Below are 23,957 nucleotides of genomic sequence, written 5' to 3' on the forward strand. Positions count from 1 at the left end.
GGCTAGACAATGAATGAGGGACTTGGATGCACCAGTGGCGCAGCACACAGCAATGGACAAAGGCTAGCTAGGTGTTGTGAGTAGCTGCTGGCACTGCCACAGTGGCCAGCCATCTGGGTGGTGCATGTGCAGCTCCACCAAGCATTAGGCCCTGGTGGATCCCAAGAAAGTAGGCAGGAGGGCAGCCTTCGTTACTGGACAGCATCCTCCAGGTGACTTTGAAAGGGCCATCCAAGAGGCATGTGGACACCTCTGTGTGACGCGGTTAATTCGGTGGTTTGGTGACACGTGAACTACAGCTTTAGAAATATGAGTGGCTCTTTCAACATGAATCTACATGTTCTGGAGCTTTTTCAGGCACTAAAATGACTTTAAAAGCTCATCACCTCCTGCCAGCTGCAGCCAAGATCCCGTCTGTATTCCCAGCTCTGTTTTACGGGGAGCCGCCGCACACTGCAGCTTGGCCTCTTGCCTGGGGGTGCCCCGACTCCTCCGCGCAAGGAAGTCCTGCCAGAGACCCCTTCTGGTGCCGGCTCCCATCTCCCAAGCCGGCTGTTCAGCAGCTGTGAAGACCGCAAGAAAGAACCAGGGCGGCTGGACCAGGCACTTCAGAGGCAACCACCGGAGTGGGAAGCACGGCAGAGTTTGGGCATGAAGGCTGGGGAGAGAGGAGGTCAAAGTCTAGACGTTTGGGAGCAAAGGTTCACTTTGAATAGAGAAGGGGCCCCAGTGGCCTCTAAAATTACCATAAATGTCTGTTTACAGGAAGTGGTTGAATGGAACAGATCAAGTTAGGGCACCCAAGGGCCTTTAAAACTTAGAGAAATCCTGTGTTTATGAGGTAGAGGGGAATTGGTCAGAGCTGGGAACGTTGGAAAGTTGTTGGTGAATGGACTGGCTTCAGCCAGCCGACGCTCTGGGGGAGCAGGGCTGGGGTGACACATGCCTCTGCAGATGGCAGCCAGAGCGGTGTCCCCACTGCGGACACAGGCAGCCCATGGGCAGCTTAACCTGCTTGCAAAATAAACGGGGAAATATCGCCACAGGGGAGACCTTATATACACTCGGGAGGGTCATGCCTGTCGCAGTCCATGCTCCCTGAGCTGTCGAGCTTGTTCTCTTGAGCGCCGGAGCAGACCTAATACAACAGGTCTCACCGAGCCTGTCTGACTCTGCTCCTTCAGCCACCATACGGCTAACTGGGGCTGGGGAAAAGCAAGGGGGGGAGAGAAGAAAAGCAAAGCAGAAGAAAAATGGGGCTCCCAATTACTGGCATGCACATCTCCACACAGGCTAAGCAGCAAGGGCTCACAGTCAGCAAACTGCTCATTAGAGCCAAGGCATTAAGTCATTTCTCCAGGGAAGAATAAAACTGAACTCAGAGTCCAAAACTCTGCCAGAAAATGCAGGGCAGGGGGAGGGGAGGAGAAGTGGTTCAGAGAATGAAAGTACAAAAGAGGCTTAGGAGAAAAACATACCAAAAGGAGCAAATGAATGGGTGGTGGGTAAGCCAGGAGAGTGGAGGGGTTGAGGGGAAGGGAGGGAAACAAAGGCAAGCAGAAATGAGAGCAGCTGAGCTGTGGGATAACGACGGTGTTATAATACCGGGTAATTTCTCAGACTACGCTCTCTCTAGGCTGTGGTGTCAACAGTTAAGCAGGGAGCAATTTCTGCCCTGATGAAGAAAACAGCAAGTGCTTAAGCAGCTTTGTGGCTACAGGGTCTGTCAGCTCCCTGGACCGAGTCTCGGCATTGCCTACCCGCTCAGGCCCCCAAAGCGATGCTGCAATGCAATGGAGCATCAGAGGTATGCACATCCCCAACTTGCCTCGGGACACGTCACAGACTTGCCTTCCTGGGGCCTCTGGCTCCCTGCGGGTGGCCCAGCGGTCCTGAGGGCAGCCCCACAGCACCACATTCCCTGCTTTGCTTCGGCTGCCTTGATGCCTTCAGCAGTTTTTTCCCCCCGAATGGCACAAAGGGGTAAGCTAGTGGAGAACTGGGCTCACGCGTTTTGCCTTTCACTACAGCCTCCATCTGGCAATCCCAGAGCATTCCTGAGAGGTGAAACTACCCAAGTGGCCAGCTATCATGGTGACTGCAGTGAGCTGGAACTGCACGGGCAGGTGACATGTGCCATCCACCGCCACCTCGCCATGCAATCCAAACCAGAACAAGGCTTCTCGCCTCGCTGTTATCAGCCGCAAGAAAAGCTTTGGACCTGGAGTAAATGCATGCACCCAGGGAGACCTCCAAATCCCATGTGGGTGGTGACGTTGGGTCACTGGAGCTGTGTCCCCTGGTGTATGACCGCACGCATGGGTTAACAGGAAAGGGTTGTTTTGCAAAGCCAGCAGAATACAGAAGATGCTGTAAGTCAACACCTGAATGCAGAAGATTTTATTCTTGGGAGCCCAGCAAAGGGGAAACGTTCTCTCCAAAAGGGAATGGGTATTTTGTGAAGGGAGAAATGTCATTTGAGGCTTTTATTAAGGTCTCCATCCTTAGAGATTTTCAAAGTACAGCTGGACAAGGCTTTGAGCAATCTGATCTACCTTTGCACACATGCTGCTGCTTACTGTCCGCTCCAGAGAGCTGGCAAACCAGCTTTTAGGATCTTTGTGTGAGGGCCAAGTCGGACTGTTAGGGCCCAAGTCACTGGGAAGGTAATTTTAACTAACCTACATGTTTTACATTACACCAGGTTAGCTCTGGTTAACGTTTGTAGAGGAATGAAGGCGGTGGGTTTATTAACATTGCTAATTGCAGATGTGGCTTTGCCTCCAAGGCAGTGGGTTGATGGACCTGGATGATGTGCAGCTGTAGCTCGTTCCTGCTAAGAGGTTAAATAGCCCTGAGGAGGGGGAAGGGGGTTGGATGTAGCAGTGAGAAGGAGGAGAGTGGTCTGGCCTCTGGAGGAAGGAGATACAGTATCAACAGTAGAATCTGACCAACGGTAAAAACCTTGTTGTAGCTTGCTAATTTTACCTGTGCTGTGACGAAAGTTATGCCAGCTGAGCCCTAGAGAAAGTCTGGCTGAAGGAAATGGGTTTGATAACATCTTCAGCTGCTTCACCCATGTCCTGAAGGTGTCTGCCTGCTTGGCCAACCAGGGGTTGAGTCACCACCCCTGGAGGTATTTAAAAGACTTGTAGATGTGGCACTTAAAGGCATGGCTTTGTGGTGGACTTGACGGTGTTAGGATTATGGTTGGACTCACTGGTCTTAAAGGTCTTTTTCAACCTAATTGATTCCATGATTCCGTGATCCTATGCCTGCCTGTATCTGTTACCCACAAGAAGCCTAGGAAGCTGTAGTGTGCTCTGGATGAGTGGCTATGAATGGCCAAATGAGAATTTGGTTAACCATAAGTATACAATTTAAAAATAATTTGTTATAGATTTCAAAATGAATGTGATATTTTGCATTGTGCTTAACTTCTCATGACCTCTGGAAGAGTCTGGGATCTGCGTTTGTGTGAGGTTTGAACTTTATTCTTACGTGGAAGACAAATCTCATTTAATGTGTGTCTGGTAATGCAGCAAGACATTAAGCTGGTATGGGTGTTTTAAATTAATCTTCTTTGGAAAATACTGGTAAACAATGGTAATACTAAAGAAGGAACTGCTATGAGACGTTCCTAACTTAAAGAAGTTATTGAAGTTGTGTAGGATTTTCCATCTTCTGATCAGCCAGTACATGACTTTTGCCTCAGGCTGTTGTCAAGCCAAGCGGTCTATAATTCCCCACCACATCTACTCTTCAGGCATTGGCACATCGCTAACATTTTCCAGTTCATTGGAGCTTCTTTGTCCTTCCAAGATGCATTAAAAGTTATGACTGCATCCAACAATGGTGTTGACCCTGTAGTGGAGACCCAGTCCCAACTCGTGGCTGTACTCCAGACCTCTGAGGAGTTATTATTTGCCTGTATACGTTAAAATGTCTCTGAAACCACTACAACCCAGAGCAGAGGTACCAACCTTAAAAACGGTGATCCCAGCTTTGTGTATTCCTTGTGCTCACCCTTTCAGCTCATGTTGTGACTGCCTTTTGGGGTCTTTTTAAAAACAAGATCATTGCAAGTAAGCAGGTTCAGGATGGGCAGCAAGACCCCCTGAAGTCTCCTGTGCTCCAAAGGAAGGCAGATGCAATACACAGACCTTGTACTATCCTTATCCTCAAGATGTGGGATCAACAGGATTGTTTCTGGAGGCTCCGGCTCTGGCTGTAAGAGCCAAATGACGTGTGATTGGAAAAGGGTAAAAGTTGCCAACTTCATTTTAATTCCAGGTTTAGGAGAGATTTCCAGGCATACCTAGGAAGAAATAAACTAGTGCTAGTCTTCCTGACTTGTCTCCTGCAACAAGCTAGAAGGAAAAGCAGGGTAGAAAGGAAAGGAGGTCTGAGCAATCCCTATTTGTGTATATTTTTCATTGGCACAAGCCACCCTTGCTTAGCAAGGCTGCTGCTCTGGGGACCCTGCTAGGAGCTCAGAGGCTCATGGCACACATGAGGCAATGGAAAAGCAGCAGGCAGGGACTAGGCATGGCTGAACTTTATTTTTCCAAAGTGAAGATCTTTGGTGGGCTGCAGATTACATTGGAAATCAGACCCTACACCCCAGGATCCCGCAGCTGTCCCTTTCCCCTCTAATTTTTCTCTGTCAGATTTCAGAGCTATAATTAACTGCAAGGCCTTAGTGATACTATGCGAAAGCGTGTGTGTGTGCGCCTGGGCTTCCTCACCCCAGTGGGCTTAATCCTCTATGGAAGATTGACATGTTCACATGGAGGGTAATTTTTTAACTAATTCACTCCTAAACTCTCCTTTTGCTCGTTCTTTCCTTTGCTACCCTCTTCCCTCCCAGTTGCAAAGGGCATAGTGGTACCAGGGCGATGGTGGGAGACTGCTCCTCTGCTGTCCCCAGGCTGTGCTGGGGTGCCATCACGCCCATCTGCAGCATCCCACCGCAGTCCCCATCCTCACTGCTCCCACAATGGTTGGCACAGCTGTCCAGCAGAGAAGGGGTGCTTGGGGCAGCAAAAAGCTCCAGGATAAAATTCAGATGCCGGAGCAAAAGGAATTGGCATTAATTTCCATCCTTGCTTTGATGCACTGAAGCCCAAGCTGCCCTGCAGGTGGGTCAGTGTATCTTCTGAGCACCCTGTGAACTCTGCCAGTGAGACGGAGCTCAGCAATAGCATGTTCACGAGTGACTTTGTCTTTCTAGCTGTGGTTAAGAGGCTTTGGAAGAGGCCTTTGCTGAAGTGGGCGGGTTATCAGAGCCTTGGTCTAGATGCATGGCACTACCTGGCAGTTTGTGGCTGGTTTTGGCTTCACACAAAGCCCTGACGGTGGAGTCTCTGCGCTGACCCGGTGGCTGTCGTCCCCTTCCACGGCCACCGACGCCTTTGTATCAGCCACGGTACAGATACCAGCCACGGTGTGTACTGATGCCCTCCTTTCTCTAGCTGAGCCAGGATTCTCTGAGTAGACCCCACAGTATTTTCCTGCTGTCAAACAACGCTGGATTAGAGGTGCTGGATATGAAGGGCTCTGATCTGGCAGTGACTTGAAGCAGGCAAGGGGGAAAATATCTGAAGGCCAAAGCACACTTCCCTCACTCACGTGAGGAGCTGCTGCTGAGGCAAGACACTAGTCTTCCATATTCCTTATCTCAGCGATCCCCTTAAAGTCACTCGGTATTTAAGAGAGGAAAGTGGAGAGCATGATTTGGCACAAAAAAGAAAATACACAGGATTTTTATCTTCTTTTAATAAAACCTCTTAATATTTCAAATCAACGTATCCACAGAAATAATAGGAAGATACCCAACTACTACTACATTTTGTTTCTTGAAGCAAGAGGCGGCTTAAACCGTGCTTGCATGGACCCAGCTTTGTTGATGCTGATGTACGAGCTAGCAGGGGAACGGGGAGTCCTAGCTCATAAGAGAACAGTCTTGGTGGCCTTACAGGGAAGGGAAAACTTTGGAGGAGTCTATGAGGAGATCACTTCATGAACCAGTGCATGGTAACACATAGACATGGGTTCCTACAACCCTTACCACAGGTTCCTACAAACTGCAAACTCTGCTAAGCGTCGCAGCCCCACTTCATCCATGAAAAATTAGGCACAGTGAGTATGTCTGTGATACAGCTGGAATTTTGGTTGGTTTTAACAGTACTACACTGGGTGGCGGCTGCTGCTGTAGTGTGGATTACTCTTAACTGATTAGTATTTTCTCAGTTTTTTGAACCAAAAATAAAGCAGCAGTTCTTTGCTACCTTGAGTTAACACCATATAGCCACATGATTACTGGATCAGGAGTGACTGCTTACATGGGTTGGTTGATTTAAATCCCACCTTTGCCTACACCAGTGTAACGTGCAATACGACCAGGGCCAGGGTCACCCTGGAACCTGCTGATGGTTCCTTTATCTGTCTTTGCTGCTGCTGCAGCAACAGGTATAAAACAGGTAGCAGACAGAAAGAGTTCAGGTCTAGAGACCATGACTTCCCAGGCTACATAAGACTTCTTTGGGTGAAAGGTCCCTGCCACTGGAAAGCCAGAGACTGACTTGGAATAGCACGGTCTCTCTGGCAAGGCAGCGAAACACAGGATTATTTTTTTTTTTTTATGGTTTTAATTTAAATGAAGCGCATGCATGCCTAATCCAATCTAATCTATCGGGGTTCTTATATCCCATTAATCACTGACTTGCATTAGCACCTCGCACTGTCATCTCTGCCACTGCAGCAAGCTGCTGAGACCACTGCCTCATCACAGACATTCTGATTACTTGTCACTGGATTTTGTGTAAGCAACAAAGCACTTAAGAAGCCAAAATCATTCCCCATTGCAACACTTTAGGGGAACGATACAGGTGAGAATTGATGTAAGCCAATGGTCTCAAGCACAGGTGGCAGACTCTGCAAAAACATGCCATAAACCACTTATTTCTTGAAGTTTTCAGAAAATTGATTCACCTAAAACCAGCCTTATTGTTTTCAAAACAAGGTGACTTTCAACTGACCGCTTCTTTTTTTATTATAAACCCTGTTTAAGAGTATCTGTTTTAAAACAGTTTTATTAAAAACCAAAACCAGCCAAATAAAAAAAAAAAAAAGAAAAAAAAAGTGGGGAAATAACCTAGGATACATAGGGAAATGCTATGGATTATTTCATAGTTAACAGTCTCCCCACAAAGACATTGTGAACGCAATAGGCTTGAACTTCTTAAAAGACCGGCTTTTGTTAGCTCAAGTTATAATCTGTGTTGCCTCAACTGTTGAACTGAATGCTTCGGGACACTTCCATAAGGTTAAAATTCTGTAAAGTCAGCATCCAGGCCAGGGTCGACCTGGAGGAGGTAGATTGCCCCCAATCAAAATCAACTCCCTTGGTTTCAGTTGATATTTTTCACTCTCTGACCTCAACAACTTGGGAGATTTAAACTATTATTATGAACTATGGCCCAGGGGTGGATACGCTTCAGTAGTACATGAAGGTCTTGTCTTTTTTAGATATGTTTATTTTCCATAAGCTCCAAGCTAAGGTACTTCAGGTCTTGCAATTGTGAATCTTTGTAGCACATACCTTTTTCAAAATCTTTTCTTCTCTGCTTGGGGCTCCCACCCACACACAGTCACACAAGTCCCCCAGGCCCAGTACTGGGAACATGAGGTGGTTGGATCAGTCATTGCAGGTCAGTTATGAAGAGTTTACGGTCCAAGCTATGCTTGGACAAAGCATCCATTGAACAATTTCAGACAAGAAAGAAATTAGTGGAAATCCCAGTCGGTCTGCAGACAATTTAGAAATATTTTTTTTAATTAATTAGTCTGGCTAACTTTAATCGCAAAAAAAGCGTGAAGGCATGGGTCTGTACAAAGCAAAAAGGCACGTAGCACGTTACCTTAAAGTATGATTGAGCAGCTGACTACATTTATAATCTTGTTGCAGACCTCCCCAGAAAATCAAATTAGGAATAAACAAATACAGGAACCATTTAAACCTCACAGGAAATCAAAAGCTACTTGTCGTTAAATGTGACATTGTGTTTTGAGTTGAAATGTTTAAACTGTGTTCTTAGCGATCAGTTTAGAACATATGCTGTAGGAGTTTTCTTGATGCTGAACTCCAGCAGTTGCGGCTCGGTAGCCACACAACCTCTGTCACGATGTATTCAGCAGGTCCATCGGTTTGGGATGGGCAGGTCACGGGTATCGCATAGGCACCACGTTCCACTTGTGTACGGAAGGTCGCTTTGGACCTGACTTTGAAAATCACTTCCATGGAGGAGAGAGGTGTCCGGCCACTTGGACCCAGTAAAGGGTTAAAAGCTGATCCCCTGGGCTTATTTCTGATATTGGTACGGGGCTGAAAACGCCAGCTTGCTGATTGATGGGTTCACATGGGACGACCTTCGCATTAGCAACGCAACTCTGGTTGCTGCGTAAACACAGGCAGATGGGTCCAGCTCCAGTGATTTTCAGCAGTGACGGATGGTGAAGGTATTTCTGATCCACATCACACCCTGCAGATCCCATGAAAATGACTTGGCACTGGGAGGAAAGCATTAGATTCGGGTGACAAATAATTACCTGACATCAGCTGAGGTTTCTTCAGAAAGGTTATGCTGCAAGTAACTGGCTTTTACATAACTTTGTTTTCATGAAGTGACAGAAAGTCACAAGCATACAATTTATTTATTTGAGAACACGTAATCCAGCCAGTGGCTGATCAAAACAGCTCCTTGGGGGTATATACCCAAGTAATTGCATTCCAGCATCACACAGGATTTGGGGTGGGTTTGGAGGGGTTTTGTTTGTTTAAAACATGCATGTTTTTCCTTGTTGCTGATGTTAGATGTACTTTTCCAGTGGCAAGAACCACCATTCACATAAGACGTTTACTCAGAGCCATTGTGGTTTCATGAGTCTTTGTTTTTCAAGGACTTCAGTTCAAAAGTTCTTGGCTTTCATCCCTTCTTCTCTCGTCCTGAGTCTCGTCGCTTTGGCAGCAAAGCAGCATTTTAGTAGGTGTGTGCCCAATAAATACTTGTCTGAGCTTCGGTACTTTGTTTTCAAGAAGTAGCTTGTTTGTAAATAAAAATACCACGGGCAGGCATGTGTTGAGAAGGCTACAAATGCTTTATGCCTCTCCTTAGTTGGTAGGTGTCCCTTCCGCATGATAACATCCCCAAAACGTGTAGTGTGTGAGTGCATGTATTCCTGTGCTGAGTTAAAATGACTGTTTGCACCTTCTGTGCTACATGTTACTATTCCTGCGAGGATAATCCGATGGGGTTGTATCTGATAGGACATCAATAACAAGCCTAGAAGGTGGTATGTGTCATCTCCCCAAGATGGAGTGTCTTGTTTCTCTGCCTGTGTGGTGCTGTAAAGCTTCTGTCACTATTTCAACCTTCTTCACTGGAGATGGCAAAATTTCAGGGTGGCCCAAAGTTCTCCCCTTGTCTGTACGGCAAACTCATTCTTCTGGTTTACGTTGTGAAGGAGCGCAAGTGAGCAAAAACAATGACCATTATGTAAGCTTCTGGGACAGCTGAGGAAAAGGAGAACTGGCATAACAGGCCATGAGCAAGGAAACCTTCTTCCAATTTCTTTTTCCTTCTAGAGGGGGTTACCTGTCCCCATGGCTTTAATTAGACTTACTCTTTTATGCAGAACTCTGCCCAAACGGGTAAGGTGGCACGTAGTTCGGTCATCACACTTACAGGCTTTTATACTTATATTTTTATTACAATTTATTAATCTTTCCTCTCACCTTTTCCCCTTCAGTTCTCCTATATCGTTTGTCTCCAGTTTCTCCTGCCTCCTTCCTGGCTTGCTTTTTGCCTTTCTCCTTGTCTATCTGTCTTTTGCTCCCTTCCCTCCCCTCCCTTCTTTTTTCTTTTTTTTCTTTTCTTTCTTTCTGTTCTTTTTTCTCTTCCTTTCATCAAGACAGGCTAAAGAAAAGAGTTTCACTCTGAAGGTCCCTCCATCTGGGGCCATTCTCATCTCCCACAGATCCATGCCTCGCTGCCAAGAGCGTCAGCTGCTTTTGCCTGCTTCACCTGGAAGGCAGGCAGTGCTGCGGAGATGGGGTAGAACACCGTGGTTCTCGCTGTATGTCCTGTTCAGTGGCATTGCAGAATTTCTTTAAAAATAAGACCTGAGAGCCTGAAGCTGGCTTAGTTCCCACTCAGTAAAACATGCTGCTCTATCGGTCCCCTACGCTTTCCCTTTTTTGCCTGTGGCACTCCTCTTGCCAGAAAACTCTGCTGCAATTGCTTTTCATCCCCCTCCCTCATGCCCACATGCCTGGCTGCACAGCGCCAGAGGCAGCGCAGCACACACGTGCTGGGCAGAGCTGGCTGCAGGCAGCGGGTGCATTCGGCTGCAGTGCACCAGCACCTCCCACACCAGCTTCCCACAGAGGTGCAGGATGGGGAAAGAGCCTCAGCACGATGATCCACAGGGGTCCAGGCTGGCAGGGCAGGAGTGGTTGTGCCACTCGTGCCTGCATCAAGGAGCACTTGGAGCAATGTTGTGCAATGCCGAGTGTTACGCAGGGGTTCCAAGACAGATGTCCTTTCCAGGAGCTCCCAAAACAGCCAGGCTGGATGATGCCCTTTCTCCAGCTTCAGCTCAGGGTATGGTTTGTTAATCATAGGCAGATGAAGTGTGAGGCAATTTTTTCCTCGTTTTATCTATATAATTGACATTATTTCCTTTAAAATGGCAAACTGAAGCTTGGGACATGTTTACTGAGTCCTGTGGGCTCTAACAATGAGTCCTTTAATACAGGCCCAGGGTATTGTGTGCTCCCAAGAATAAATCCTGATGTTTGGAATGGGCGTATCAAACAGACGGTGCTGTCTGAAGCTGGCTCTTGAGGATGACTGATGGTAGTTACCCAAGGCTGTGTGGCAGGGGCACTCTGGTTTCGCAAAGCTGTTTTGGAGTCTGAAAAATTCAGCTGAGTTTTGTTTCGCGTCATCTAGTCAGAATAATCAGAGCAGCAGTGTGACGCTGGAGGGTAGTCATAACCAAAACAGATCCAGCTGTCAACACCGTGGAGAGACCTTTAATTCTGTGGGTCTTAAACTAAAGGCCAGAGCAAGCAGCTGACTCAGCGGTGCGTGTAGTCCCCATGTCTCCAAGGCGGAGCGGTGGCCCTGGGGCTGGGCTTAGCACCACCACAGCAAACCCAGCATGGCGCACACTGCTGCTGCGTCTGGGGGGTCAGAGCAGAGCACAGGTACCTCTCGGGGTTGAGGCTGGGGGGGTCTCGTAGAGCCCAGTGCCACTCTACAAGGCTCCCTCCATCCTGTGCACTGTCACACCACCCCCACCCCCAAAAATTTAAGCTCGGCTCTAATTTACTGTCATCTGCAATGCTCCTTCCCACATGATCAGTTCGATGTCTAGTGTGCAACGTATGTGGGCTGCTTATCTTTCCTCATGGTGTGAACCGTGTGTGTGCACATGTGGGAGCGTGCACTGCCTGGGGCACCAGCCTAGGCACCTGCGGCGTTCACAGCTTTCCTTCCATTTCCAAGAGGCGGCGTTACCTCCAGGTGGGAGGCAGCACAGAATCGAGCCCGCTATATAAATAAATGGTCTGTACAGGAGTTGTACTCAATGATCCTGATGCGTCCCTTCCGACTGGAGATACTCAATGATTCTATGCTTCTGTTCAGGGCTGAAAATACTGAGGATTCCATTTATTTAGCAACCAGTAGTGTAAGAACTACAACAGCAAAAAATCAGGATGTAGCAAAGTTAGTTAGACCAGAGTGGACCACAACTATCCGGTGCCACAAGCCAGAATGAACCAACAATTACATGTTATCATCAAATCCCCGGTTGCTAAACACTGAAGTGATGGTCAGATTTATAAGCATCTAGAGACGCTCCACAGAACTGCTGGGAGACATGAGGGTTTAGGCAATTTTACACCTTCCATGGCTTTTTTTCATTCTGATCAAATGCAAGTGAAATAATTGGAGTCACTGAAGATGGAAAAGTCCCTGCCTGTCAAATTCAATACAGATATATTTTTTGTTGTTTTTCCTGTCACATAATCTTCTAGGCAAATTTACAGCAAAACTACGTACTGTGCTACAAATGCTACATATTGTTGCTACAAATATCACTTCTTACTGTAGGAAATGGAAGAATTTCAAGAAACTCAACTAATTTCCATAAAATCACTTTTGCTTCTTGCAATGAAAATAAGCTATTTATTTTCATATTTGCACCTAATCCATTTCTAGGCAATGAGCTGCCAGGAACCTCAAGCTGCAATCTTGCTGGGTCAAGCACCGTTCAGTTGCTTGGGGTATTTTAAATACTAGCTGTAGGTTCTTTCTGCCTTGCTTCAGCAAAAAAATTGTAAGAACAATTTGAACTATATTTCTTAGCAAATCCTGGCTTTTTTCTTTTCCTTTATTGTTTTCATTGTTATTAAACAGAGCTTTTGTGATGTTTTTAAGTTAGTGGGTGAATTAAGGGCCTGGAAGCCTCGGGCAGAAGCTGTGAGTGGGAGCTGGGCTTTCATCTACTTCATGTATTTGCATGATGCTCGTGTGTGGTAGGGGCAATGCAGCACTACAGACTTCCTTGCACTTACAGTGTCTGATTTCTTCGGGTTTCAAGGAGTAACAGAGAACCACGTAATGCTACTGTCTCACCATGTGCAGAGGCTTGCCAGTTTTGGCAGAGGGCTTCGGGCAGTGTGAGTTCTGAGTGTGAGGGAGTATGATGGATTCTCTCCCTTTAGTCACAACGGGTGGGATGCAGCTGACCAGCTGTGGGCATCTTTCTCAGAGTTACATGTCTGGGTGCACGGTCTCCCTTAACAAAATGCTAGTTACCTCATTGTAATGCAGACATCCAAAATGAGTGAAACAGACCAGATCCTGAAAGTGTTTATTTCTCTTTGTGACTGTAAAGAAGACCCAGGGCGACCCACTGAGTCATAAACCACTTCCCTGCAGACACCTGAAATTAGACATGCTGAATCCTACCCTAACAATTTGATCCAATTGCCTTTGAGGTTAACCCCAGGTGTCACCGCTGGGCGTTGGATTGGTGTCTAAAGGCATTTGCTGTGAAAGGCAGGGCAGAGGCCGTCACTCAGATAAATGCAGGTAAAGGGATGCTGCTGCCGTGACAGACTGCTGCAGAAGGTGAGCAGCGCTGTGCACATCTGTGACTCTGAGACAGGTGGCACAATGAAAGGATCCCCCCGGAGCAGGCAGATGGAGGCTGAGACCATACTGGGAAGAACATGGGTGCTGCTGGAGATGGAACAAAAACACAAACTATTTTTATCGCCCTGTCAGATTTTATCCAGTGAGCTTCCTTAAAACCACAGTCTCTTTTCAACAGCTCAGCTTTCCAGCTGGGAGATACAAATGCTTGAGTCTTTCCGTCTCTCAGGGATTCCCTTGTGCTATATTTGATCTTTTCTTCACTCTCTTCCCCAAAATCCATAATAGTCACATTAGTGGCTGTGCATATGACATGTTTTAATTCAGCTTGCAACCACTTCACGGTACGGTTAGCACTAATCATGGCCAGTGCTTGCCACAACAGAGTGGGTTCTTAGAAGTCCAAGTGGCAACGAGACACCCTATCTGCTGTGCACAAGCTGGGGCTGTCTTTCCAAACATGATTAACAGTTGGCCGATAACAGAGGAAGTCCGCAGGAGTTTGTTTCTGCTTCCAGCCTTGGCCGGCACATGACTGCCTTCCCACAAGGGACTCTCTGTCCCATCCTTTTGCAGGGTGCAGGGAACTTTCCAATGAAGCAGATGGATCCATCTCTTCTAGCCTGCCTTCTTCTCGTCACCAGGTAGCAGGAAACCCCAGAGTGCATCAGCCTGGGCAGCACTCTTCTGAGGGACCAGCTAAACTGACAGAAATGCCACCTTTGCCGTGCTCTCCAATGACCAGCTCCAGTCTTCCATTCTTCCCAAAACAACATGGCCCTTCAGCTTGGCGGGCTTGTTTGCAGGACAAGAAATGGTGTGGTTGAAGTACGGCACTCTTGTACCTCTTCAAAAGGTTTTACCGCTGTGATGGTGAACGTTTGTGTTCACTCCGTTCATCCCTCCGCTGAGCCGGACCTGGGAGTGAAAATGAAGGAGGAGGAGGTAACAGCCACAGCAGCAATTTAATTTCTCAAACAGAGGCAGCCATGAAACTTGGGAGAGGCTGAGGATCTCTAAGAGGCAGCATTCACACAGCACTATAAAGAAAGCAAGCAGGAGAGATGCAGGCATTTTCTTATGCCTATTTCAATATGCCCTGATCACTGATAACTTCCTTCTCCCTCCCACATGTGTAGCAGGAGGGCATGAAAGCACAGAGAAGAACATTCCCACTGTTGAAATTCTCCAGAAGGCATGGTTTTACAGGCTATAAAATATTGTTTGTGCTCTAGCAACAATTTCTAATAAAGCTGAATGTTTTTAACAGATACAGTCAGATTTGTCTTTAGCCACCTCCCCATCTTAGAAATAGGCTTGATAAATGATTCTTGTCACAAAAGAAAGCTCCTTTGGCCATTACAATTGATGAGTCCTTCAGCACTCTTCCTTTGACAGCCTGAAAACGTGAGGCAGTTACGAAAGCACGATGCCATCAGCTAGCCCAGGGGGGCATTAGAAAACAGAAAGGGGGCAGATGCGTGTGGCTCAGAGCAGTGTTTCTTGTCACCCTATGGTACACTGATACTTGTATTTCACTTATATTCAAAATTCCTTGTGGGCTTCCTTTCCCTGGGCATGGCTGGTTTTCCTTTCATTTATCATCCAATAACTATATTATTGTTATATATTTTTATATATATATATAATTTTTATAATTATATAAATAATTTATAACAATAAAATAAGAATAACAATTGGAAACAAGGGAGGTGTTTGTTAGCAGAAATGTTCGGAGCTATCCAGGCTCCAGGGAATGGGACACTCACAGAGGTGTGTCATGCAGGGTGGCTTTTCGTCTGATTTACTGAAGTGGTTTTGCTGAAGAGTTGGGAATCCCAGCCCAGAACAACTACCCGTGTGGCTCTGCATGGGGCGGAGATGGGATGGAGCCTCCTGAAGGTAATGGTCTTCTCCACACTGCATTGGCACTGGCTGGCTACGGCTGGGGCACTTGCTCAGCAATGATGGCTGACAGTCTGGACCACACCAACAGCAGTGGCTCAGAAGCCTTTCCCTGGGTAGCCCAAGGGCAGATTCTCAAAGGCTTGGATGTCACAGGGTGGTTTTCCATGGTGTTGCCACATTGCATCCCCTTGTGCAGGGAGGCAGAGCCAGAGTATCACCCAAAGTAGTCTGGATATGTCCTTAGCATCCCACAGGGCTGCAAGTACCCCCTGTAGTGATGTCTGGGTTGCTGGAGAAGCCCTATGTCAGGAGAGATCACAAGCCTTGAGCTGGTGCATCCCAAGCTCCCTGAATCCTTCACACCTCCTCAAAGCCTTTTCTTTTGCTGACATTTTTATAAAGTTCCCTGCTCTTTAATCTCAGCTCACCCTGTTGCAGTTTAAATCAGTCACCACCGATCTGTCGTGCCCCTCTAGATCAATTACTTCCCTCCCAGCTTAGACCATTCTTGCGAATTATTACCACCTCCTATAAATATGGCTGTGAGGTTGCAAAGTGTCATTTCTCCTTGGAAAGATGATTTATTTAAACAAGCGGAGAAAGGAGATTTGGGCTATTTTTAGGCTTCTTTCTATGATGCTCTACAAAGATTTTCTCACCGTGTTTTCCTGTTCAGCTATGCCATCTCTGACTTTTCACACAGTGGAAGAGGCATCCACAGCAGTGCTGCCATATGGCTCTCAGCAGCTGGCTTGCGCTGTTTCATTTTGTCATTACTAATTCATTATTTATCTCGTGTTCTGCAGTAAACCCAAGGGACTTCCCACAAGACTGGAGTCTCCTCCTCAGCTAAGCGCAATACCTAAATGCCGCGAAGAGTTTATGGTCTGTTTTCCATTCGCTTCAACTGAAGCATCATCAAAAAGCCAACACACCAGATGAGACTGGTCCAAAGTGAAAACTGCAAAACGTTATGTAGGATGGGGAAAAATATTTGGATAGAACAGCTTCTTATCAGGAAACTACAAATTTTGCAGGGCCAGAACTATTTTTAATGGAAGATCTTTATCTGAAAGAAGAAGGGTCTCTTCCACTCTAGAGTGGGCTGGCCTGACCTAGGATAGCCGAGGGCCTGGCAGCTAAGGGGTTAACATCTGAAGAAGAAGAGTTGAGCTCAGGTGTCTGCGTTGTCAGACTTTTGACGTAGTCTTGAGCCCCCCACACACGATCCTAGCATGCTGTTACCAGCTATTTCATCTACCATCTCTGTCCTTTCTTAAGTAATTTTAAAAGGGTTTTGACACACCTTAATGTGAAAAGCACAACGTATGTTAAAAGCAAAACTATTGACAAGGTGGGAAAGCTATTTGTGTCCCAGCTGCTGCTGCTATTACCATTTGCCAGCACTGGGGTGAAGTACAAAAAGGTTCAATGACTTTCCCCGAGATTACGCCAGGAGTCAGTAGCAAACTGATCCGGGACACCTCATAGCTGCCGTCCTTTCCCAGATGACAAGACCATTTACTTCTTCATTTTAGTTTAGATCCCAGAAATTACAAGCCTGATTTTTGTCCTTCCTAGAAGTCAACAAGACTTCTGCGCGGACTGAGCGAAGCCAAGTCACGGGAAACGTGGGTCACCTTATTCCCTGTCAAGCCTCTCACCTTCCCGTGGAGCCATTGTACTTCTGCACAAGTTAAGGACAAGACGTCCCTGCAGGCTCCTTCTGGAACTCTGAAAGTAAGACTTCCCCTCATGTATTTCAGTACTAATTAAGTTTTTGCTATTCCTCCAACAGAGGGTTATCAACATAGTTTACAAAGTGTCATCTTTTAGCAACTGCTCAAGAGTTGGCTGTTTCCCATCTCCCCCCCTCTGACACATTTACATATACAAACACATGGATAAAAAACCTCCCTGGTGTATCTAGAATATTTTCAGCCAAAGAGGGAAAAAAAAACCCCAAACCTTGCCAAGTTGCTCAGTAGCTGGAAATGACTTGTCACGTCCACAGACCAGTAATTCTTTTTATTTTTAAATGACTAACCACGCTATGATTAATGGCTCACATAAATGGGCTCAAAATAAATCTGGCACAAATATAGGGAAGGAGGAGGGTAATCGGGATAAGGATTGGATGGGTCTGCAGCAGGACATTGGTGGCGTGAATGGCATAGCGGGCACAGAGGAAGGAAAAAATGTTTCATGCTATTTGTAGCTCAAAATTGCAGCTACAGATGGTGATGCTGTCATGTAGCAAGGGCTCAGGACTCCACGGAAAGGCGACCTGCACTGCACAGACTTGTCTCCCCCTGGATGCTGGTGTCCCTCTGGAAGTTTCACAGGGCCTTATTGCCCTGATGCACATAAAAGCTGATAGCAATCTTGACTGAGTACAGAAGCTATAGACACGTCTCCTGGAGTGTTTTCACCCTGTGTTTTACCATACAGTGTGTTTTGCTGCTCCTCTTCCAGAGGCAATATTCCAGCTTCTTTTGTCAGCTGTTAACTTGTTTATTTTCTGCTCACATTCTATGGTGATGCTTTGGAGTGGGAATGGCAGACGTGCAATCTCAGCCAGCAGGGACAAAGACCATCACTTCAGGATGCTGTGACAAGTACATACTCGTAGCCGACGCACTTTGCAGGGAAGACAATGCTGGTGGTGCAGTGAAGGATGGGGAGGAGGGGGGCACTGATTCATACTATTGATACAGTCCTGATCACCTGGTGGAACAGGACCCTTCGAGCAAACCCAGGCTTGAATAAACCCAAATGCCAGGGCACACATCTAGCGGCACCAAAGAGAAAGCTATCCCCAACCTGGGGAGGGCAGGCACACATCCTGGAAAGCAGAGACTCTGGAAAGGTCATGAGGATGGATAACGCCAGGCAAGCAGCTGAGGCGGAGCAGTAAGTCGGACCACACAGCTGAAAGAGCAAAATGAGGAGTGGAAAATGAGCGGTCTGGTTTGCTTGTCAAGGAGCAGCTCAAGTCACAAGCCGTTATGGCACAGTCAGATGTGATCCCGGTTAGGTGGGGTCAGAAAACCATGGGGAAGGTCGGACACGGCTCCCTTCGTCTGCCCCCTCCCTGTGAGCCCTTGCTGCCTGCAACCCCTACGGCTCAGCTGGGCACCAGCAACATCCCCTCCTGTGGGGGTCCTGGCTCCTGGGGGCAGCGGGATCCAGCCAGCAGAGCTGATGCAGCTCTTTTGCATCCCAGGGCAGGTTAACGCCGCATTTCTTACAGAAACCGCCTGGTAGCTGCAAGCAACGAGCCATACCACTGCGAGAACGGCTGCCATCAGTTTTTAAAGCCGCTTCACCGTTATTTTGTGTCCAGAACAGTTTGCAATGACTCACAGTTCCTGAAATAAGAATAACAAAAGTGTAACTTCATACTTTTCCCATGGTGAAATCTCATTAAAAACTGTGAGATGCTTGGGTTTGATGTTGTTTGCACTTTTCCACCACTGATGGCACAGATTCCTGGGACCAGCACCATGCTTTGGGGCATAAACAGAATTTTGGTCTGCAGGAAACAGAAATCATTCAGAAAAAAATGGGAAATGTCTTTTCTGTGAGCCTAAACCGAAAGAATTAGCAGCTCCTGTTAAGTGAAATCTTTCCCAGTAAACACCGTTAACACAGAAGGTGGAGGCAGGCCTTTGCCAGCAATGCGTGAACACGAGCTTTCTGCCACGGTGCAATAGCAGGGCTCTGTCTCAGGGAAACAAATTTCCTCTTGTAAAATGGGAAGCCATAAAGCTGTGCAGCAGTAATGAGACGTTTCCCAATTGCTAGGAGTGTTACAGGGGAATAACGAAGCAATGGAGGGCCTGTCAGTGCTGTGAACACGTCAAGGCTGAGACGAAATGCATCATCTTTTCCTCTCAGCTCTCCCTTCCCAAGGAACTAAGCAAAATAGCTTCTAGTGAGCTGAGCTTGCAACATATAAATCCATCCTTATAGGGATTAGAAATAAATGTTCTATGATTTCCTCTCTCCAGCTTGCTACTTGGCTATTATACATCAAATTGTAATTTAAATATCATCAGCTGTATATTTAGCACAGTAAGCTATATTTGACAGACCTGGCCTATATTTCTTTATCTGTGATAATATATTTATGTATATACTTATATAAATATGTGGAAATGGGGTATGTGTTGTAGGGGGTCAGATATTTCCCATGAATATCTTTTTCTGAATGGAAATGTAGTCTTTAAGAGCTCTGATTTTCCCCATGGCATTTTGCTGGAGTTTTTTACTCCCCATTGGGAAAAATAAAATGCTTTGTTTTGAATTAGCTCAGCCTAAATTGAAATACTTTGGTTTGTCAAACTGAATTAAAACATTTCATGATGGGGCAGTTCAGCTTTAATTTATGTCCACAAGAGTTACTATGTGCTTTGTGGACATTTTAATTTATAAGCATCATACTCCCATAATGCATCATAATCGTTCCTCTCATTAAATTTTTGCAATGTACTCTGAGAGTCAGATGGCCACAAAACATCACAGAACGCTGGCTGGGAACTTCGTTGATAGAGAAACATGATGTATCACCCTCATGAGGCACCACAGCAGTTCCAAGGGGGACACAGTTATATTGAACTGAGCTGAAGCTAAACGTTTTCTGAGAAACAACAAACTTGCTTTCAGTAAAAACATTACTGTTTCAACATTTCGTACAGATGTGCATCCAAAATAAACGTTGCTATCAGAACTTTCTATAGAACAAAACATAAAAATTTTGACAACTTTACTGTCTAATAAATTAGTCCTACCTTCAAGGCTTTAAGTGCTTTTCCCTCTCTGTTTTACAGGAGCATGCACCATAGTTTTTGATGTAGCACAAGCATCGGTGATCTGCCATCTAGGTAGAATTATTTGCCGTGACTTGGGTCAGGAACATGAGGGGAATCTGGTGAATTTCAATAAGAGCTTGAAACCTCCCCACCTCCCCAGGGGCATGAGACGTGGTAGATCAGAGGAACCAGAGGACAGGAATAGATAAATGGTAAAAGATATTTCTAATGCTGGGGGGGGGGTGGGGGGTGGGGTGGGGGGAGGATTAACATTATATAGCATGAAAGTTAAGACTTTTATTTTAAAATATTAGGAAATTCAGAGTCATGGTTGCCTTAAAAAGTCTGTGCCTGCTAGCTGCATTCTGGTCAGGTCTTTAATTACATCAGCACACAACACAGGACATAAAGCTTGGAAAATATTTACATTACAGCTCTGGATTAAATCTATGCAGTCATAGAAATGTGACATATCTTGGGGTGACGCTGAAAGAAGGCAGAGAGCGTTATGGAGATGGTGCTCAGGTGATGGTGGAGCATACAGTTTGTTATGAGCTGAGTGTCAGAGTGCATGGCACTTGGAGGCAGCGTCAAAGAACCTTCACTCTAGTTGACGCTCCATGGAACTACAAGAATCCAGTATGGAATTACCTGGCCTGGCCTTCAGCCAGGATGCTGTGGCTAGGACTTCTTCTTTTATTAAGAATGATAAGAAAGATTTAGGAGAAGATTTTTGCAATGGCTTCTGCCAAGGCTGCTCCAGTCAGTGCTGCAAGAGAGAGAAGGGCAGGAGCAGCCAGCGCTGCCAGCATCGCTATGAAAATAACGATTACGGACACCGTTTGCTGAGAGTGCATTGAATAATAGTGAAAGAGCAGAATGGTGATTTTGTGTGAATTCAGGATTTAGAGGATTTTTCACTTAAGTGGTTTTTATTTCCATCAGGCTGACAAGGCGCAGGAAGACTGCGTCACTGAAATCAGAGATCCAGGCTTTAGTCAGAACCAGACCTGGGACTAGGCACAGCACATCATTGCCCCTTCCAGAGGAAAATGTTCACATCCCAGGCTGAGAATGCTCAGGAGTCCAGTGTCTGCTTTTCTCTGCCCTTGAGGGAGCAGCCCTAGCTACAGAGAAGTTGCAGACCTAGCTACAGAGAACTACAGGCAACTGAGAAACGTGCCAGAGAAATTTCTCCTTTAAGATCCTCCTAAGGGCTTCTGTGGGGCAGCACAGACCCTACAGGAGACTTGTTTTGCCAGCAGAAGTGGTGGGTTTTGCTGTATCGAAATCAGTGTGTGCTCTGGATGCTGCCCTCAGCTGGCCCAGGGACAGAGTCCTATCCATGCCGCTCATGACCTCGACAGAAAATACCAGCTGCCTTCCCCTTCCCTCTAACTCCTCAAGGTCATGAGAACATAAGATCCAAGGAAACTGAAGTCAATTCAGTGCCATTCCCACTTTCTTTGGTGATTTATCCAGAGCACCCCAGCTGGACATGCCACAGAGATCCCCCCATTCAAGCCTTTGTCTTTCGTCTTAGAGCCTTGGCTGGTCTGTTATCTGTGCTTATTTAGAAGACTTTCTCGACATTGGCAGTGATGCCCAAAGCATGTCAATGAAGAATGTTGGAAAACTACCCTGGATATATCCCCAAAACGCTGTCACTGCAGGAAAGGATCACGGCGGGTGCTGGCGCAGAGAACCAGTGAGGCAGCCGCCTATTCCTAGTCTAAGGGGAGCCCGGTCCTCCCTGCTTTGCTCCACATCGTCTGAAAACAAACAGGGAAGGTGATCAGTGCTAGAATCAGAAATGACTGCAGGGAAAACTTCTCAACTTGTTACCACCCTGCAGCAGCCACGGGATGAAATAGATCTGGATTTTGCATTTTAATAGTCACTTTGTATTTTATAGACTTGGAAATGTCAAAAAAGAACACCCGCTAGCAAGATCCTTTTTTATGTGTCACAGTTTGTTCATGAACTCGCACCAACTGGCTCCATGTGTTGCTGTATTTGGCATCTCCACATAGGAGGAGGAATCTCCCTTCAGTCCTCTCCCAGGAGGTGACCTCCATTCTCGAGAAATACAGGGATTAGCTGAGCTAGCAGAGCATGTGCATAATGCTGCTGGGGAGAATGGAAAGTGCTGCATGGCTTCAGCGGGCTCCTGTTACACGCACGGCACCGACAACTGCAAAAAGAAAGGAAGAGCCCGAGAGAGCCCGGAGGGGCTGAGGCACACAGGGTAGCATCGTGGCTACCGAAGAACTTCATCTTCGGGGGTAAAAAAGGCACCGCATTACTGCTCGACCCTCTCAAAGAATGCCTCGGGTGCGCCAGGTGCTCAGCAGTATTGCACACTTACTATGAAAATGATAATTATAAAGAATAATTTCAACAATTCCTAATTGCTATCCTTTGCAAAAAGAAGCATTAAAAATACAGATTTCGTATTGGCTCGGCTGAGTGCTGGTGCCTGCTGCACCATGGGGCTCAGGCTTGTCAGAAGGGAATGTCCTGGCTTCCCGACACCAACTTGTTAGGGAATGTCTCTGGAGTGCAGAGGCACTGGCACCAGCGATGCAGCAGTAACAGGAATGACATCTGCCAATCTTCCCATCAAAAAAAGTGGTCTTAACCAAAATTAGCAAGAAGATCCCTGAGGATTACTGAAGACGAAGACAGCCTGGACAGATGCTTGTGTGCTTGGTGACATACTTGGGGATAAGAGTTAAAAAATAATACCTACCGCTGCCTGCTTTTCCTAACCAGGCTAGCAAAAAAAAAGTTGATTTGAATGAAAGAAAGGTTATTATCATCATTATTATTATTATTGTTGTTGTTGTTAGTATTATTATTAGTTTGGTTGGCATCCAGAATTGGTCTCCTAGACTTGTGAATAGTGAAAAAAAGAAAGATGAAGAACAATGAGAAAATGAAGTTGCCCGTGCTGATAATGCAGGCAAAATATATCGATGTCAGATACAGTTTATACAGATGCACACACACATGCAGTAGGACATATAGAAGATATCCATCCTGGATTACACACAAAATCAGTATAGTTTCAGTCGGCCAGATTGTTTTAATGAATTTAAGAAGTCCAAGCAGATTAATTTATTCAGTATTTGCGTTGCTAATGCCAAATGCCCACATACTGTCAACTGATTGTAAACAAAATGTAAATAACATTAAACCCCAGAAATATTCTTTAAAAAAATATTGCCTTTGGTTAGCAAAAAATGAAACATAGTTCACACTGATGTGCTGCTAAAGACGTGTCTTGCAGAATGTGGGCCTTCCTTGGAGAACATTTGACCCTGTAGCTGTGATTTTGCACAAAAACAACTTCATTAGAAGAATTTTGGTCAAAACAGTCATAACCATCATATCAGGCACCAAAATGTGGAGAGTTCCGAAAACTAAAAACAATATCTTCCTCTGAAAAGGAGCCAGGAGCCCAGGCAATTCCTGGAGAACAAAACTTGGAAAGCAGCCCCAAAAGAGACCTGTCGCTGAGGGCAGCGTGCTGAGAGATGTGGCACAGCCCAGCCACAGCCGAGTGAAACAGTAACTACCAAAGTTTAAATATCTTAAAGTTAGAAGATCTAGCTTGCTTGCAGTCAAGGTTTTTTTTAAGTGGATCAGGGAGCTTTCAGAGATACTGGATTTAATTTCTCAAGTTTTGAAGAACTGGAAGGATTCCAATGAAATATTAAGCAGCCAGTCTGTTGACATTTTAAAGTGATAAATGGCATAACAGGGGAAGTTACAGGTCACTTAGGGTGATATTGATGCTGGGAAAAAATAACGGTGCAACACAATCAAAAAGCAGTTAAAGTACAGCAATTCAATGTGTTAGCCAATGAGTTTTCATGGAAAAGGGATTCTATTAAAATAACTTCATGTTGTTCATTAAAAAGATTGTGTTCCTGGGTGACAAAGCAAATCCTGTTAATATAGGGTTCAATTTCTTCAAAATGTGATTTTAAAGTATTTCGCA

The sequence above is a fragment of the Falco rusticolus genome, chromosome 5, assembly GCF_015220075.1.
Source record: "Falco rusticolus isolate bFalRus1 chromosome 5, bFalRus1.pri, whole genome shotgun sequence".
Classification (NCBI taxonomy): Eukaryota; Metazoa; Chordata; class Aves; order Falconiformes; family Falconidae; genus Falco; species Falco rusticolus.